This window comes from Gossypium hirsutum, chromosome A11 (genome assembly GCF_007990345.1).
Source record: "Gossypium hirsutum isolate 1008001.06 chromosome A11, Gossypium_hirsutum_v2.1, whole genome shotgun sequence".
NCBI classification, from domain to species: Eukaryota; Viridiplantae; Streptophyta; class Magnoliopsida; order Malvales; family Malvaceae; genus Gossypium; species Gossypium hirsutum.
Genome location: NC_053434.1, coordinates 95,122,759 through 95,141,595, shown reverse-complemented (window position 1 = coordinate 95,141,595; position 18,837 = coordinate 95,122,759).

The following is an 18,837-nucleotide window of genomic DNA, read 5'->3' as shown; positions in this document are numbered from 1 at the left end:
AGTTCACATTTATAGTGATGTGTCACACATCAGTTTGGGTTGTATGCTAATGTAGGATGGTAAGGTGGTTGTGTATGCATCTCGCCAGCTTAAGACTCATGAGGCAAATTACCCAACATATGATTTGGAGTTGGCCGCCGTGGTATTTGCACTAAAAATCTAGAGGCATTATATGTATGGTGAGAACTATATCATTTACACTGATCACAAAACCCTAAAGTACCTCTTCACCCAGAAGGAGTTGAGTCTTAGGCAGCATAGATGGATCGAGCTGCTTAAGGATTACGACTACACTATTGAGTACCATCTTGGTAAGGCCACTATGGTGGCCGATGCACTAAGCCGTAGAGCTATGACTGATCTAAGGGCGATGTTTGCTCTCCTTAGTCTATTTGATAATGGTAGCTTATTAGCCAAGCTTCAGGTTAAGCCAACATAGATTGAGCAGATTAAGGGTAAACAGTTGGAGGATGAATCTTTGGGTCTTCGATTTTGATAGATTGAGAATGGTAGCACTACGAATTTTAGGTTGAACACTGAGGGTGTGTTGTGTTTTCAAGGCCGAATATGTGTGCTGAACGATTCTGATCTGAGGTAGTCTATACTGAGAGAGGCCCATAGCAGCCCTTACACTATTTATCCTTGTGGGAATAAGGTGTATAGGGATTTTCGAGAATTATATTGATGGCCAGGATTGAAATGAGAAGTTATCGATTTTGTGGCTAGATGCTTGACGTGCCAACAGGTTAAGGCTGAGCACTAGTTGCCTTCAGGTTTGCTACAGCTGATTAAGATTCCCCTTTAGAAGTGGGAAGAATAACGATGGACTTCATTAGTAGGTTACCCTCGACACCCACTAAAAGGGATTCTGTTTGGGTCATCATGGATCGATTGACCAAGTCAGCGCACTTCATACCAGTTCGTACTGACTATTCGCTACAGAAGCTGGCAAAGGTTTGTATCTTTAAGATAGTGAGACTGCATAAGGTACTAGTTCCGATCATCTCTGATAGGGATCCATGCTTAACATCTTGGTTTTGGGGAAAGTTGAATAAAGCTTTGGGTTCAAGATTGGAATTCAGTATTGCATTCCATCCTCAGACCGATGGTCAATCTAAGAGGGCGATTCAGATATTGGAGGATATGTTGAGGAGCTGCGTAATTGATTTCTGAGGCAATTGGGAGGACTATCTACCACTAACCGAGTTCGCTTATAATAACAGCTTTCAGTCGAGCATTCAGATGACACCTTACGAGGCTCAATATGGTCGTAAGTGTCATACTCCCTTATGTTGGATTGAGTTGGGTAAACGGCGGGTTCTAGGTCCCGAGTTAGTTTCCGAGACTGAGGAGAAGATTCGACTCATTAGGGATCACCTGAAGGCAGCTTCTGACAGACAGAAGGCTTATGCTGATCTGAAGAGACGTGAGATTGTGTATTCTGTAGGGGATTTTGTTTTTCTAAAGATCTCGACATGAAAGAAGGTTGTGAGATTCGGTCACAAGAGCAAGTTGAGCCCTAGGTTTATTGGGCCGTACTGGCTTCTGAAATGAGTGGGATCAGCTGCTTATCTGTTGGAGCTACCTCCAGAGCTAGACTGTATTCATGATGTGTTCCATGTCTCGATATTGAGGTGCTATCGCTCTGATCCCACGCATATTGTCCCTGTTTAAGAAATTGAGGTTTGGCTAGATCTAACCTTTGAGGAAAAACCTGTTCAGATCCTGAATCACGACATTAAGGTTCTAAGAAGGAAATCCATTCCTTTAGTAAAGGTGCTGCGGCAGAATCATAGCCCTGAGGAGGCTACGTGGGAGCCTGAGGATACGATGCGTCAGCAGTATCCTAATCTATTATAATCAGGTAAATTTCAAGGCTAAAATTTCTTTTAAGGGGGTAGAGTTGTCACGCCCCCAAAATTTTGTTTTCTACTTTTATAAATTTCTTATATAAAATATGTATCTACTTCAGTGGTTAAGTGTTCTGGGTGTGTGTGGGAGGTCCCAAGTTTAAGCCATGCATTTGGAAAATTTTGAGATTTTTCTGAATGAAGCCTTAACCTTGATCATTATGCTTTTATTTGGTTTGTTGTAAAAACATATTAGAATGGCCCTGCTGGTCCAATGGTTAAGATGTGTGTTGGTGTGTTAGAGTTCTGGAGTTTGAATCCCTGCATAAGAGTGGGAGTATGTTTTTGCTCGTTTGACCGAGAGAGTTTTGGTCAAACAAAAATTCTATGTAGTAGAGTTGTGGGAGAGATATTAGGGATATGGGTAAAATATTATCTGATATATATATTTTTTAGTATTTTTATTTTCAAAAATTTATGCTTCCCAAAAACTTTCTAACGTCAAATTCTCCCACTCTGCCGAATTTTCCTTCCCTTATTGTTGCACCACTCTATTCTATTCATTCATTGGTCCTTCTTGGAGATTCATTCTTCCATTCCTGTCAACTGTTGGTAAGCTTTTTAAACGTGTTTTAGTTCTGTTTTCTAAGTGACCGATGGGAAATGTATTTTGTGTTTGACAGTGAGGAATCAGGCTGAGTGGGACTGTCTTTTCGAGGAATTCTCGTCATAATCGTTCGAGTTGGAAGTGTAAGAGTTGAGCCCTTGATGTGAATTACTGTTGAAATCCACTAGTCATTGCTAAATTGATGTTGTGTATGCTGATTTTAGGTTCTGGAGTGCTCGGAGTTCAGTTGAGCTTCAAATGAGAGTAGGTGTGTACCTGAAACGCAGAAAATGGGGTTCGACGAAAAACAAAAAAGCTTACCGTCAACGCCACACCGACGTGTGGTCGCCCGTGTGGTAGGGCGTGTGGTCATCCGTGTGGTAGGCCATGTGATGAAACACAGGCGTGCGATTGACTAGCCAGGGCGTACGCCAATGACACGGCCGTGTGTGGCCAGGTAGGCCGTGTGTGACACACGGGCTAGATCAAGTTGGGCCTTGTGGGCCACACGGGCGTGTGATCCACACGGCCAAGGCCAATTTGGGCCTTGTGGGCCACATGGGCTGGCCACATGGGCGTGTCAGCCTATGTCTCTAAAAAGTTGTCCAAGGTTGTATGGGTCACCCAAGTCAACTGAGGACCTATTGGAGGGTCGGTAAGCCCTATTCAGACCCCTATACGAGTGATTTGTTTGTCTGATTTCTATACCGAGCATGAATTATGATATTTGATTGTATGTACTGTAATTGTATAATAGCATCACATCTTTTGTATGTTGCATTGTATCGATGTAGGTTATTGATTATATTTGGAGGAAGTGTCTGAAAGGTTATTAAGCCTGTTATCTGGCAGCTCTGCTGCAAATTTTTTATTATTGTGCCGCATTTCGGTATAGAATGGTGTGTAGGGATGGGTGGGTTGATTTAATCCCCACATGGTGTGTAGGGATGGACGGAGATTGTGTGTAGAGGCTGGTGGGTAGGATTCTAATTTTTGCCCTAAATTATATCTGAGACTGTATTCGAATGGGCCAAGGCCTAAACTGAATCTGTAATTGGCTTAGGCCCAGTCTATATTTGACTATATTCTGATGTGTTTCTGAATGCATGTTTTCTGTGGGGATTACACACTGAGTTTGTGAAAACTCACACTTTCTATTTAATCTATACAGGTAATCCCTAGACTTGACGGATTGATGTAGCGGAGGACTCGACGATGGCCACACGTAAATTTTAAATTGTTTTCATAAATTTTTAGATTTTATTACTTTTTTGGGAGTTTGATGTAATTTATGGACTTTGGATGTATGGCTTTAAGTTTTCGGTTTCTTAGATGGTTTTACAATTTATTATTGCTAGGCATGATAAAACTTAGTTTTCACCAAGATCAAATGGTTTTTCTAAAATAAATGTTTTCAAAGCTTTCGTTAAAAAGATACGATTTAGTCATAACAAAGAGCATGCATTTTACTTTGAATTAAAATAAAGACTAATTAACTTGAACGGTTTCAAACTCGTTTTTGAATTGCATTCCATGTGACATCACCAAATCCAGCAACAACGTCTAGGTCGGGTTTAGGGTGTTACACTATGGCATGCCAACTATTTCCAATGGATCCACCATGCAATGTTACCAATATAATCATTCATACAAGGCATAAAATCTGTTGTTTAATCACTTAATTTAGGATGTTAAAATGCAAGTAAAAGCAAGTTGCTAAGCAGTTTTAATGTCAATAAAACTAAGCATAGCAAATATCATTTTTCCCAATATTCATATACCAATTAGAACACATTAATCAAATGTTCAATAAATCAGCAATTCATGCTCCAAATATCAATTTATTTCATACAATTTAATCATACTAAAAGCTTAATACAGAACTTACTAAACCAATTGCCATTTTGCTCTTTTATAAAATAAAACCTACTTCTGCAAATCCAACCATCCAATATGCAATTAATTCATTAACAACACCAATTAAACCTTTAATTTAACACATAATCAAGCCAATTTACCAAATTGTCCTTAATATCACTCACCTTTACACTTAGCTCTTTACGCAAAAATGTACCCAAACAAGCAAGTTTGAGCTTCAATTTTGTTTTGCACATTCCTCCTCTTGATGTAGAGCTTTAACAGAGACAAAGTATGCATTACAAACTAACAATAGCAACAAGAAACACGAAATTTGATAAAGTATACGACTCTAAATCATTTCTCTAAACTACCTTACCGATGTTGCACAATTTAGCCAAAATATGGAATTCTTCAACTAAACTCCGTTTTCAACACCTCAAGCCACTTCTAATCTTCATTCCTAGTCAAATAACATGTATTATAAGTGTTAATTTCATTATTTAATCCATTTCATAATTTTTTGAGAAAATCATCCATGTTCTTAATCAAATTCGAATTTCTCAAAATTGATCCATAAAACGTGTTTGATATTTTGGTTTAAAATTAAAAACCTCTTATTAGATCTATTTTGAGCTTAGACATCCATTAATATTCTCAAAATTAAAGATCCACCAATGTTGATCCTCAAGTTCAAGAAAGAAGAAATTAAAGTTGAAAATCCATTATAGTCACTTAAATTAACAAATAATGATTGAAATAAACTTAAAAACAAGTTTAGAGATGAGGATTACCTTCAATTGAACACAAATCATTAATTTAGAAGTTTGAATCAAAACGATTGAAGAAAATTGGATGACTTTTTGCCTAACTTTGAAAATTATTTTAAGAGATTTTAGAGAGATTTTTGGGAGAAAAGATTTAGATCTATTCTCTGATATTTGGTTTATGAAAACAATAAAAAAACGAGAGAAAAATCTCTCAATTCGAGTGAAAAATAAGTGACAAGTGAGGTACTTGCAGAGTTTTTAAAACTGAAAATCCCCACCTGGTTTTCAAATTTTGGGGAATTTGCCATCAAGCTATTCCCCATTTTCCCTTATTTTATAATTTGCTCATTTCCCTCCAAAATTCTAAAAATATGGTTTAATTTCTATAAAACCTCTTATACATTTCCCTTGTTTTTCAAATTAGTCTCATTTAATTAATATTTTAAATTACTAAATGAAACCCCTATTTTAAATTATTTTTAAATTCCAATTTAACCAAAAATATTTATTTTTACCCAAAAATTATTTATAACCATAAAATTAAATTTTCTAAAAATATTTTTATTTTCTAGAATATCATTTACCAAGTTTTTTAGATGAAAATAAGCTAACTAATTAAGAATATAAATTGCTAATTAACCCAATTAATTCCCAATTTTCACTCGAAACCCAATAAACTTATTCGAAACTACTAGACCTATTTTTGGGGTCTTACACAACCTTTTACAAGTATAATGCCATCATATAACATGCCAATCTCAACCAATTCAAGCATATAATCCTCTAAACCAACCATTCAATATTATAGAATTCAATCATTCATCATTTAGGCTTTCTTAAATCCACATCCCAAACACTTCATTTTCCAACTCAAACATGTTTCATTATGCAATTTGGGAACTAAGCAATTCAATAAACTTGACATGAACTAACCAAAGCACACACTAAGTTATGTATCATGCTTAACATTCAACTTACCATTTCTAAATCTTTCATCAATCTAGCTATTTCAACTAGCTCACTTACAAACCTTTAACATGTTAAAACATACAAGTTTCTATTTCAACTAGCTATTTGGATAGTAGTCTTCTTTATCTCGAAATTATTGGCGTTAATCACCAGCCTTTCTATGCTTCCTCGCACCGCGTCTAGTGTAGGTAGGGCATACTTGCATAACGTCCGTTGAGCCATTGGAACTTCTTCCTAATTATTTCCTTCTTGTTCTCGTGGCTCCTCAAATAATAGATTGTCTCGGGGTAAATTAATTACTGTGGGTGAATTCATCACAAAGACGACTGTGCCTAAATATTTGCTACAGATTTGGGTAAGGTTTTATTGGAGTGCTAGAGCTTTAGGTCATAAACGATCTAAAAAGAAAATAAAAATAAAAATAAATAAACAAAAATTAAAGTCATATCTATAGGCCCTAACGCTCTCAGTTATTGTTAGAATTAAATGACCTGAATCCTTATTTAAATAAAATACAGTGGTAAAATAAAATAAAAGTAAAATTCATATAGAACTACACTTCTTTTATTTTATTTTAGAATAAGGTTTTTTAAACCTTATTAAACTCCATCTATTTTTATATTGACTAGAATAAGGTGTTTCAATCTTACTAGAATATGGCTTTACAAGCCTATAAATAGATATAGTCTATACCTCTTGTAAATTATTCAAATTCAACATAGTGAATTTTCTTCTCCTCTGCCCGTGGTTTTTTCCTGAAAGGGTTTCACGTAAAATCTGTGTGCTCTTTATTTTATTTTATTTTATTTTCACAAATTGGTATCAGAGCTTTCGAGTTGTTTATCTCGATCATGTAATGGCGTCTTTGAAGTATGAAATTTCTTTGTTGGATCGCAACACTAGATTTGCATTCTGGCAGATTAAGATGCAAGTAATTCTTGCGCAGATAGATCTGGAGGTTGCCCTGCTAGGGATAGATAAGATGCCTTCGACATTAACATATGAAGAGAATAAGCGTAAGGATTGAAAGGCGTTAACACAATTACATCTGCATTTGTCCAATAAAATTTTACAAGATATGATGAAGGAGAAGACCATCGCTGCATTATGGAAGAGGCTAGAACAAATATGTATGTTGAAAACTCTAACAAGCAAGTTGCATATGAAGCAGTGTCTTTATGCTCATCATTTAGAGGAAGGTGCATCTGTACACAAACACTTAATAGTGTTTAAAGAAATTCTCTCAAACTTGGAGGCCATGGAGGTTCAATATGATAAGGAAAATGTAGGGTTGATTCTACTTTGTTCGTTGCCTCCGTCTTATTCAACCTTTAGAGACACGATTTTATATAGCCGCGAGTCTCTCTCAGTTGATAAGGTTTATGATTCTTTGACCTCATATGATAAGATGAAGCATCTTATGGTTAAACTTGAATATTACGGAGAGGGTCTCATTGCTCGTGGGAGACGAGATCAAAATGTTGATGATGATCGTGCAAGGACACAGGAACGGAATCCTTGCGGAAAATCTAAGGGTAGATCGAAGTCTTCAAATAGATTTAAAACTTTTAAATTTTGTAAGAAGAAAGGACACATTAAATCTGAGTGCTATAAGCTACAAAACAAGATTAAAAGGGAGGTTGCGACTCAAAATGGAAAACAACTAGAAAATTTCGGTGAAGCTGATGTTGTAGAAGACTACAGTGATGGTGAACTTCTAGTCACTTCTATCAACAATTCTAAAGTGAGTGAGAAGTGGATACTTGATTCAAACTACACTTTCCACATGAGTCCCAATCGGGATTGGTTTACAACTTACAAAACAATGTCTGAAGGTGTTATTTTGACGGGAAATAATGCTTCATGTAAAATCACAGGTGTTGGAACAATTAAAGTTAAGATGTTTGATGGAGTTGTCAAAACACTTAGCGACGTATGACATGTTCCAGAATTGAAGAGAAATTTAATTTCGTTGAGTACTCTTGATTTAAAAGGGTACAGATACGCAGCTGAAAGTGGAGTTTTAAAGATTTCCAAAGGTTCTCTTGTTATGAAAGGGCAGAGAAAGACTACCAAGTTATATGTTTTGTAGGTTTCTACTGTTCCTGGTGATGCAACTGTCGCTTCATTTTCCTTGTCAGATGATGATATTACTAAACTTTGGTATATGCGCCTAGGGCATATGAGTGAGAATGGCATGCAGAATTGAGCAAAAGAGGACTTCTTGATAGGCAAAGAATTTGCAAACTGAAGTTCTGTGAGCACTGTGTTTTTGGAAAGCAAAAGAGATTTCGATTCACCTAAGGAATCCATAACATGAAGGGAATGTTGGAGTATATTCATTCTGATTTGTGGGGGGCATCCAGAGTGCCTTCGAAAGGTGGAGCTAATTATATGCTAACTTTTATTGATGATTTTTCCAGAAAAGTTTGGGAATTCTTCTTGAAGAAAAAAAGTGATGTGTTTTCCACATTTAAGTCTTGGAAAATTATGATTGAGAAATAGACAGGAAAACAAATAAAATACCTCCGCACAGACAATGGCTTAGAGTTTTGTTCTGATGAGTTAATAGATTGTGCAAGTCAGAAGGGATCGTGAGACACTTGACAGTTCGTCATACTCCATAGCAAAATGGCGTTGTAGAACGAATGAATATAACGATCATGGAGAAGGTTCGATGTATGTTGTCAAATGCCAACTTACCAAATTTGTTTTGGGCAGAAGCAGCCTCTACAGCATGTTTTTTGATCAATCGATCTCTATCTGTTGCCATTGAGAAAAAGACTCCACAAGAGGTATGGTCTGGTAATCCTGCTAATTATTCTGACTTAAAGATCTTTGGGTGTCTTGCGTATGTTCATGTTGATAATGAAAAATTGGAACCGAGATCCATTAAATGTGTTTTTCTTGGTTATAAAGCTGGTGTAAAAGGGTATAAGTTATGGTATCCTGAAAATAGAAAAGTTATGATTAGCAGAGATGTAGTTTTTGAAGAAATTGCTATGCTACCTAACTTATCTCTTAAAGACTCTTCCAGTAAAGAAAATCAAAAGCAGGTGGAGAATCAGATTAATACAGAGTCGACTCCTCAAGCCAGTACAAAAATTAAGTATAAAGTTGCTTCTTCACCATAATACTCTATTGCCAAAAACATAACTAGAAGAGAAATTAAACCTCCAAAGAAGTATGCTGAGGCTGATCTAGTTACTTATGCTTTAAATATGGCTGAAGATATAGATGCAAACTGAGAGCCATCTAATTATTCTGAGGTAGTTAGCTGTGAAACTCAGAAAAGTGGATGTTTTCTATGCAAGAGGAGATGGAATCACTCCACAAAAATAGAACATGGGATCTTGTGAAACTTCCTAAAGGTAAAAAGGCTGTTCGTTGTAAATGGGTGTTTAAAAAGAAAGAAGGGAATCCAAGAGTTGAAGAACCTAGATATAAAGTAAGGCTTGTTGCAAAGCGTTACAGTCAAATTCTAGGAGTGGACTTAAAAGATGTATTCTCCCTATTTTTGAAGCATAGTTCGATTCAAGCTTTGCTTGGTATTATGGCCATGCATGATTTGGAGCTTGAATAATTAGATGTAAAAACTGCATTTTTGCATGGAGAACTTGGGGATGACATTTACATGCAACAACCAAAGGGTTTTACAGTCTCAAAAAAAGAGGACTATGTTTGCTTACTGAAAAAGTCCCTTTACGGTTTGAAACAGTCGCCAAGATAGTGGTACAAGAGGTTTGATTCCTTTATGACTTCTCATAATTTCAAAAGAAGTAGTTTTGACAGTTATGTTTACTTTAAGAAAAATAGTGATGGTTCTTTCATGTATCTACTTCTTTATGTTAATGACATGTTGATAGCAGCAAAAGATAAAGGAGAGATAAGAAAGGTCAAAGTCCAACTAAGTGAAAATTTGAGATGAAAGATTTGGGACCAACAAAGAAGATACTTGGTATAAAGACTCTCAGATATAGAAAAACAAGTAAATTATACCTAAGTCAGAAGGGGTACATTGAGAAAGTTCTTTTCAGGTTCAATATGCAAAGTGCTAAGCCTATTAGTACTCTTTTAGTAGCCCATTTCAGACTTTCATCAGCTTTGTCTCCACAATCAGATGATGATGTTGAGTACATATCATATGTTCCATACTCTAGTGTAGTGGGATATCTCATGTATGCTATGGCTTGTTCACGTCTAGATTTATCATATGCAGATAGTGCAGTTAGCAAATACATGGCAAATCCTGGTAAAGAACACTAGAAAGCAGTTCAGTGGATTTTAAGATACTTACGAGGTACTATTGATGCCTGCTTACAGTTTGGAAGAATTAGAGATGGAGTCATTGGGTATGTTGATGTTCATTTTGCTGGAGACCTTGATAGAAGAAGATCTCTCACAGGTTATGTTTTTACAATTGGAGGTTGTGGAATCAGTTGGAAAGCCACTTTGTAAACTACAGTCGCTTTGTCTACCACTGAAGCTGAGTACATGGCGATTACTGAGGCTTGTAAAGAAGCTATTTGGTTAAAAGGACTCTTTAGTGAACTCAATAAATACCTTCAAACCTGTACAATATTTTGCGATAGTCAGAGTGCAATCTTCCTTACAAAATATCAAATGTTTCATGAGAGAACAAAACACATTAATGTTTGATATCATTTTGTTCATGATATTATTGCTCGTAGTGATATTGTTGTGAGCAAAATTAGTACTCATGAAAATCCTGCAGATATGATGACTAAGCCACTTCCTATAACCAAGTTTGAGCATTGCTTAGACTTGGTTGGTGTTCATTGTTGAAGTTAAACCCTTAAAGGGTTTTATGGAAGAGGTGGAGAACTTGTTCGTTGAGAGTCTGCAATGAAGAACTTGTTCATTGAGAATTCGTGTCAAGGTGGAGATTGTTAGAATTAAATTACCCGAATCCTTATTTAAATAAAATACAGTGGTAAAATAAAATAAAAGTAAAATTTATATAGAACTACACTTCTTTTATTTTATTTTAGAATAAGTTTTTTTAAACCTTATTAAACACTATCTATTTTTATATTGATTAGAATGAGGTGTTTCAATCTTACTAGAATATGGCTTTACAAGCCTATAAATAAACATAGTCTATTGCTCTTGTAAATTATTAGAATTCGACATAGTGAATTTTCTTCTCCTCTGCCCGTGGTTTTTTCCCAAAAGGGTTTCCATGTAAAATCTGTGTGTTCTTTACTTTATTTTATTTTTAATTTATTTTATTTTCTCAGTTATCTTATTAATTATAAAAAAATATTTTCATGATTTATTGTCGAAACCTCCTTAACCACAGTGCCAAAAACTTGACCACATATAAATGAGTTATTGTTTATAGTAAACTATAACACAAAAAATATAAGAGATTAGAATGACAGTGTCTGCAAGTGCACGAGTCAAATTGTAATATAGTTTTTACAATGAAATACTTGAAAGTATTCCGAGGATTGTACCCAAGGGAGGATGGAATACATTATAAAAATGTTTTTACAATAATAAGTCTAAGTAGTAGTAATTAATTTCTACATTATGATAAAACGTAACATAGAACAATGAGATAAAAAAAACAAAAATAAATAAATAAGAAAAATAAACAAACAATAAAAATCAAAAAACCAATCAGGAAGATTAACTTGCTTCAGGGTTTGTAACTAACTTAAGATTAGGGATTTAGGGTGGATTAGCTATTGATTAATCAATTATTAGCTCCTAGCCTCTAATTAACTAATTGATTGGTTGATACTCTCTTATCTCCCGATCCCACTTTCTAAATCAAGATAAATTATGATTTACTCGGTTCAACTTATCTCCCGACCTCGTCTAGCCTATAATAACTTCCTAAGGTTGCCAATCATATTGGTTTAAGAACATGTAACCTATACCAACTAACCCCTCTCAGGAAACCCTAAATCCTCCTTTAATCATATCCCCATCCACTTGTTAATTTCACCTAAAGGATTTAGCCACTCATGTTATTCATAATCTCAACCTTGATTGAATAAATCATGTGAAGAACAAGATCGATTTGAAAGAGAAAAGAGATTTGAATAATCATGGATTGAATATCGAATAGGGAACAGAGTAGCAAATCAATTGATTGGAATAAATAATTAAATCTAATGTAAGAACAAGTAAAATGGAATACTTCGATAATATAAATAAACTCTTGGATCAAAACTGACTCGAAGATGAAAAACAAAAGAATTATGAAAAGCCAAAATAAAATAATCTAATCCTACTCCTAAACTACTAGGGTTTTTAATGCTTTTAGGACGACTTAGTTCATCAAACCCCTAATGTCTTTTTTATAGAACTGTTAACAACCCAAATTAGGTCTTTGGCATGTCCTAGGTTTTAGTATAAAGTTGATTGTGCAGATGAAAATAGCCTCAATATTCTTCGGCAGCATGTCAACCTGTGTCGCACCACACCATGTCTATGGCACGACGCAACACACAATTTCTAACTTGTGTCGATCGTTTTATGCTTTGACATCCCGGGAAGCTTGTGCATCACTCATTCCTTACTTCCACATCAATTGGACCTTTATATCTTCATTCTACATGCCCAATTAAACAAATTAATACTTCCTAAGGCCTGTGTCATCCTATTAAGTAACAACACTTATAAAATGTGTTAAAAAATACTTATTTTATTAATATTAAATCCTAAAGCCTAAATATCAAAAATATAATATAAAATCCTAAATTTTGATAGAAAGCAATGGCCAACGATTATTGGTGTGGCTACAATTACCGAAAAGGAGCCAAAATCATTCCTACGTTACGATGAGCATCAATGTAAAGTTACAACGATGCAATGTAAATCTTTATCTACAAATTTTTAGTCAACTAAGCACTAGCACATGTGACTCAATCATATAAGCGAGAAAGGTATGACAACATTATGCAAACAAGTTCTTAAAAGACACTGGAATTAGTATGTTTGGTTTCTGTGAACACTACACTTATTGGAAGTAGACACGAGTAAGTTTCGATTTAGTAGTGCACAGAACAAAAAGGACTCTTGACTAAGTTCATTTATGGGATCCAACTCCTATTATCTCAAAAGGAGATAATAAATATTTCCTAAATTTTATTGATAACCATGCTAGGAAAGTTTAGATTTATTTTCTGAAAAAGAAAAACAAAGTCTTCGAAATCTAAAAACAATGGAAAACACTATTAGAAAAATAGACCGAGAAGTCCATGAAGCAGTTGCCAGCAAACAATGGACTTGAGTTTTATTTATCCGAGTTTAGTGACTATTGCAAACGGAAAGGAATAGATAGACATCGCACTGTTGTAAGTACTCCGCAACAAAATGGATTCGTAAAAAGAATGAACATAAATTTGTTGGAAAAGGCTTGATACATGCTTTCAAATACTGGACAAGGGAAGGAGTTTTGGGTTGAAGTCGTAAATTTGGAAAGCTATTTAGTAAATTGGTCTCCATATCGAGCATTGAATAGTAAAGTCCTAGAGGAGATATGGTCAGGTAACCCTTCCAATTATTCTAATCATAGAATTTTTTTTTCTCTTGCTTATGCTAAAGTTAGCAAGGGAAAGCTTAATCCAATGGCTATAAAGTGTATTTATCTAGGGTTACTTTGCCAATACAAAAGAATTCAAACTGTGATGTCCGAAAACCAACAAAACTTTTGTTAGTAGAGATGCATGTTTAATGAATCTGCCATGTTTCGATCAGAAAATGGGTCACTTATTTTTAAAGACACAACAAGTTAGAGTTTTTCAAGCAATGTGGAGTCAAAAGCAGAAATAAGGGATCACGACGAATAGGGCCATCGTCCTGATGAGGAAGCGAGAGATGACGAAGAAGCAAAACAAATCCCGATTCTTGCAAAACTGAAGCTATTTTAGATCTGTTTGGGGCTTTATCCAACCTCCAAGTACCATGACCATCTTAGTTAACTAATTATAAGTTGGTTCGTGATAGGAAAATATGAGAAATCTGACCACCACAAAAGTACTGTGAATGAAACCTAGTGGCATATGCCCTAAATGTTGTAAAGAGCATTGATTCGATCGACCCTTCATGCTATTTCAAGGTACTTGAGGCATCTGATTCTAGAAATGGCTTATTTCTATGGAAAAAGAGATGAAATCACTTCAAAAGAATGAGACTTAGCGGCTAGTAAAACCAAGCATTGATAAGAAAACAGTTGGCTGCAAATGGGTGTTTAAGAAGAAAAAAGGTTTCAGGTCTAAACGAAACTAGGTACAAAGCAAGATTGGTTGTAAATGGCTACAATCAAGTGGAGGGAGCTGATTTTCATGATATTTTCTCTCCTATTGTGAAACAAACGTCTATTTGGGCACTTTTGGCTCTTGTTGTACTAAACAATCTTTAGTTAGAGTAATTATATGTAAAGATTACTTTCCTTTATGGTGACCTTGAAGAGGACATATACATGCAAAATCGAAAGAATTCAAAACTGAAGGTTAGGAAGATCATGTTTGTCTTCTCAAAAAATCATTATATAGTCTGAGACAGTCTCCTTGGCAGTGGTACAAAAAGTTTGACTCTTTCATGTTAAGTATTGATTTTTCACGAAGTAAGTATGACATTTGTGTATATTTACAATGTCTAATGATGGTTTATTCATATATTTTTTGTTTTATGTTGATGATATGTTGATTGCGTCTAAGGATCCATCTGAAATTGAAAAACTTAAAACCATGCTTAACTCAATGTTTGAGATAAAGGATTTAGGTGCAACAAAGAAAATTTTGGGATGGAAATTTCAAGGGATAGAAGTTCCTAGAAATTGTCATTATTGTAACAAAGGTACATCAAGAAGATCCTTGAGCAACAAGACTCAAAATCGGCAAGTACTCCCTTAGTTGCACATTTTAAATTATCAATTTCAGTCTCCCCAAAACAAAGAAGAAGAGAGGTACATGTCAAAAGTACCTTGCTCGAGCGCAATCAAAAGTTTGATGTATGCAGTGGTATGCATCCGTCCTGATATTTCATATATTGTTAGTGTTGTTAGTAGATACATGACCAAACCGAGTAAGTTACAATGGCATGCAGTTAAGTTGATATTTAGATATTTACGAGGTACTTCTAACATGTGGTTAAAGTTTGATAGAAGCCAAAAGGGCTTACTCGGATATGTTGATTCAGATTATGCAAGAAACTTAGATAGAAGGAGGTCTCTCACAAGCTACCTTTTTGCTTTTAGAAATTGTGTCATTAGTTTTAAAGCTATACTTCAAGCTACAGTTGCTTTGTTGACTACTGAAGCGGAATAAATGACAATTACTGAAGTAGTAAAAGAAGCAATTTGGTTAAAGGGTCTATTTAGAGAATTGGTTAATGAGACAAGGGCAACTATTGTATATCGTGATAGTCAAAGTGTCATATGTAATACCTCAATTTTGCCAGGCCCATTGGAAGCCAAGGCATAGTCCAAAATATTGAAAAATAATAATAAAAGTTTTAACAGTCCTTTTACAAATGTTAAAACCCAATAACCCACCTAAACCTACCCATTACAAGGCCCGTGGCCGAACAAACCATGACCCTACCCAGCAGGCCCACTACCCGAAACCCCAAAGTAGTCCTGTAGCCCAAATACAACAAATCCATCAGCCAAACTTAATACCTAACCTGGCCTAACAGATATAAATCATCAGAGGCCCAAAATTTAGAAGCACTCGGCTAGGGTGAGAAACCTTAGCCCTCTCCTCGCGCCGTAAGCACCAAATGAAGGTCCCCTTTATTTTCGCCGGAGATCTTGCGATTACCTGCAAAAAAGAAGAGAAAACAGCAAAGGAAAGAAGCAAAACAAGGCAAGAAAAGGAAAGATTTTTATACCAAATTTGTATCGATTAACAGTGGCTATAAAGCCCGGATCTAAACATTGTAATTGGGGGAGGAAGGCATACACACATACATCCAATAAAAAGAACATTTTTTTACAAAATAGAGGTGATTCTCGTTTTTATATATTTTTGTATCTTTTATTTCTCTTTTTATTTTCCAGTATCAAAGCAGATGAATATTTTTTATAGATATACATAAAATATTTCAAAAAATAAAGAAAAAAAGGGGCTACCTGTGAAACACCTGGAAAAAATGAGGGCTTTTGGTCTCCTGACCGCCGTGAGCAGTGGCGCGTAGGGGGGGCGCGTGCGACGAGGTGACCGTCGGGGGTTGGCCGGATTTCGCTTGGCCAGAGAGGAAAAGGGAGGGTTTTCAGATTCTCTTTGAGGAGAAATGAAAGAATGAAGTTTTTTTTTTAAAACAAATCGACTTTTATACCCTCTCGAAACGACGCCGTTTAGGGTTAATTTTAATAGCCCTAAAACGGTACCGTTTAAAGGTTGACCCGCACACATATGACCCGACTTGGGGAGGATCCGCGTGTTTCTGTTAAAAGGGATATTTATCTCTTTAGTCCTTCACCGTTTTCAGTTTTTTTAAAAAATTAAATTTATTTTAATTTTTTAAAATTGGCCTTATAGTTTCATTTAAATTTAATTTTACTCATTTTCTTTATTATTTTAAATTTTGTTATTTTTTATATAATTTATTTATTTTAAAATCTATACATATATTATTATTAAAAATACTATTGATTTGTTTATATAAATGTTATTTTATTATTCTCCTATATATATTTATATTGTATTTTATTATATAGCATTTATTATATTTTTACTTTTATTATATATATTACTTATTATATTATTTTTTTATCATATATTATGTATATCATATATTATTTATTATATTATTTATGTTTATATTATTCATTATATTATTTATAATTTTAAGATTTGTAAATTATTATTACATCTTTAACTTATATTATATACATATTTCATTATTAATTATTTATCTATTTATTATGTGATATTTCATTTTAATCTAATATTTATTATATAATTATTTTATAAATTCTTTACATACTTCTTATTTTATATATATATATATATATGTATTTTTAAACTAATATTTTTATTTTTATTTTTTATTATTCTTTTATAAATTTTTTTGTTATTATATATATTATATATTGTATATTAAAATCATTATTAAATATCATATTTTTATTAGTATTATATGAATATTTTGTTAACAATTACTCACTTTATCTTATATTTCTATATACTAATTCTTTTATATATTTTCATATTGTATATATTATTATGGTATTAAATGTTATTTTCTAATTATTATTTGATGTTATATTTTATGAACATGTGCATTGATATTTTTTTTATATATTAAATTGTATATCATGCATCATTTCTTAATTCTTACTTTGTATGTTTGTATGTTTTGCCTATTCATTTTCAGTATATGCTATGTGTATCCTTATTATATGATGTTATGTAATTTTAAACCTGTATGCATCTAGTATATGATTCTTGTATAATTGTTATTGTATCGTTAAAATGTACATTCTATTCGCTTATTATTGCAATATTCTATAGTGATAATGTGATTCCTTATATACCCTTTTTTTAAAAAAAAACGAGACTCCGAAGTTTTCAAAAAATATAAAGGCAATGCTTGGTGTTTGGAAATTTCAAGAAAGTAGTGCTCTAACTTATTGGGTTGCCACTTTTCTCGTTGAGTTCGAATAATCAAGTACCCTTCTAAGTTTTTAAAGGTTTTCTAAATGCAAGCCACTATCTTGGAATTTCAAAGCAATATGTCCTAACTTATTGGATATAGTGTTTTGTCATTTCGAGATAGGAATTTCCAAAAACGTTAATTAGTATCAATACTTTGATATGAGTGAACCCCAATTTTCAAAATCAAAGTATTTTAAAGAGGATTACATCTTAAATTTTTTTAAATTTCCGACATTAAAGACATTTGATAATCAATTAGGTACCAATTTTTGGGCGTTACAAGGGTGCTAATCCTTCCTCGTACGTAACTGACTCTCTAACCTGTTCTTTTATTTTGTGGACCAAAACTAATGATTTTAAAACAAAATGTTTTAAAGGTGATCCCATCACACCTAAAAAGATTGGTGGCGACTCCCGTTTTTGTTTTTTAAAATCGATTCCCATTTTCCAAAACTCGATTTGAAAATGGTTTCGACAGCTTGGCGACTCCACTGGGGACTAATAAGAGAGTCAAACCGTGTAATTGATTATCTCTTGTCTTAATGTCGGAAAATTAAAGATTTTAAAATTTAATCCTCTTTGCATTACATGTGTTTGTATTATTGCATGTGTTGCTATATTCTGATACGCATTGCATTTGCATGACCATTGTGGTCACACCCTTAAGTAGGAGTGAGAAGCTACGCCTTCGTGAGGTTTTCACCTCCGTGCAGGATAGTGGATCACTTTCGGGATACATCCGTACCTATGGTTTCGTGAGATTTTCATCTCCGTGTAGCCATAGGGAAATGTATTCCCCTGAACTAAACTTGATTCAAATGAGCCTATAATGGGTGAGGATCGAGGAATCTACTGGTTCAGGTACCTCAAACTTTAGAACCAACCTCATATTGAAAGACCGTATGAGCCCAACTTAGTTAGGTTTAAACTTTAGATATTACCCTTACAAGTTACCGTTGAAATTTGTTGATATCATGTGATACTGACTATTTCTTTTCTTTTGTTTGCATGTCATTTTGCATTTACAAAGGTATCGATTCACAATCAGTTTCTAAGTTAGGAAGTTTTATTATGGAGAACGGAATTCTTGATAGAGTGGAAGGCAATGCCAACGTCCATAGATGGTCTGAGCAAACTCAACTAGA